This window comes from Eriocheir sinensis, chromosome 64 (assembly GCF_024679095.1).
Source record: "Eriocheir sinensis breed Jianghai 21 chromosome 64, ASM2467909v1, whole genome shotgun sequence".
NCBI classification, from domain to species: Eukaryota; Metazoa; Arthropoda; class Malacostraca; order Decapoda; family Varunidae; genus Eriocheir; species Eriocheir sinensis.
In genome coordinates this window covers 2,115,769-2,117,284 of record NC_066572.1, presented here as the reverse complement: position 1 = coordinate 2,117,284, position 1,516 = coordinate 2,115,769, and the positions used below count along the sequence as shown (strand labels likewise).

The window sequence follows — 1,516 nt, the reverse complement described above, 5'->3', positions numbered from 1 at the left end:
GTTGAAAGGTCATAAAGGTCACCAATTCTACAGTGAAGGTCGCCTGTATGACCCAATATGACCCCTTCAATAGTTATCTAATTTCCATATCAATTATATTTTTTGTGGTGATTTTTTTTCAAGGAAGGAAGGAAGGGAAGGAAGGAAGGAAAGAAAGGAAGGAAAGAAGGGAGGGAAGAAAGGAAGGAAGGAAGGATGGGAAAGAAAGAAGGAAGGAAGGAAGGAAAGGAAGGAAGGAAAGAAGGAAGGGAAGGAAGGGAGGATGGGAGGAAGGAAGGAAGGAAAGAAAGGAAAGAAGGAAGGGAAGGAAGGAAGGAAGGAAAGAAGGGAGGGAAGGAAAGAAAGGAAGGAAGGAAGGAGAGAAGAAAGAAAAGAAGGAAGGAAGGAAGGGAGGGAAAGAAGGAAGGAGAGAAGAAAGAAAAGAAGGAAGGAAGGAAGGGAGGGAAAGAAGGAAAGAAGGAAAGAAAGAAGGAAGGAAGGAAAAAAGGAAGGAAGGAAGGAAAGAAGGGAAGGAAGGAAGGAAGGAAGGAAGGAAGGAAAGGAAAGAAGGAAGGAAGGAAGGAAGGAACACTCGCCTCCATACACTTTCATTTGCTCTCCTTTCCCTACTAATGATATAATGATAATATTCTATACATGTGAAAGAATATATACGATGATGATAATTATGGTGATTAATAAAAATGATTCGGTTATTCTCATTATTTTTATTGATGGCAAACTAGTTAACTATTAGTATAAGAGTGTGTGTGTGTGTGTGTGTGTGTGTGTGTGTGTGTGTGACCCATTGAAATACATACACACCCACGCACATGATATAGGCAGGCCCTCCATGTGCGTGTGTGTGTGTGTGTGTGTGTGTACGTATTTTTCATGTACGTTCAGAAGACAGACTGACTCACATGTATTGGTTAGTAGTAATGGTAAGTTTACTGTCCTGTCAAGGCTGTCAAGGGGAGTGTCGTGAGTCGTCAGGATGTGTGTCAAATGTTAGCCAAGGATATCATCGTGAACGCCTGTTAATGCTCTCGCTCGACGAGTGCTGGCGTTCCACTCAGTCCACTGCCTCTGGCAAGGCCCGTGCTCCCTCATATAGGAAGGAGCAATCTTACACCACCGCCTTACTTCCAGCACCACCACCATAATGAACGTTTTCTTAATAATGTTGTATGTGTTGAAGAGTATTACGGATTGTTTCACGAAATCATTTTATTAATAATTGTACTAATACACACACGAAAAAAAAAATGTATTGCACTATATGAGCGTCATTTAAAGAGTTATAGCTTAGAAAATTGACTTTCATGAAGTTAAGTTCTGTTCACTGAATCACTGGCATGTTGTTCTGTTCGTTGTTGACAAGTATTCCAAAGATTATTCATCTTCAATAAAGTGATGTCCACTATTCTCGTCTTATGTAATATGTACTATGGACGTGAAAATAAAAATAAAATATGAGAACCCGATTCATCTCTTTTTCGCCCTTTTGAAACAGTGAATGTGAGAGCCGTCAGCA

General features: G+C 40.4%; 1 long non-coding RNA gene across 1 annotated transcript in view; it reads left to right on the top strand.

Annotated features, from left to right (window-relative positions):
- The window catches only part of LOC126987223 (uncharacterized), a 1,638-nt gene extending 1,456 nt beyond the window's left edge, over positions 1-182 (top strand). The window contains exon 3 of the long non-coding RNA XR_007740436.1: positions 1-182. This exon is cut by the window's left edge and continues 11 nt beyond it. This is a non-coding gene — a long non-coding RNA (uncharacterized LOC126987223).
- The last annotated feature ends 1,334 nt before the right edge of the window (positions 183-1,516 follow it).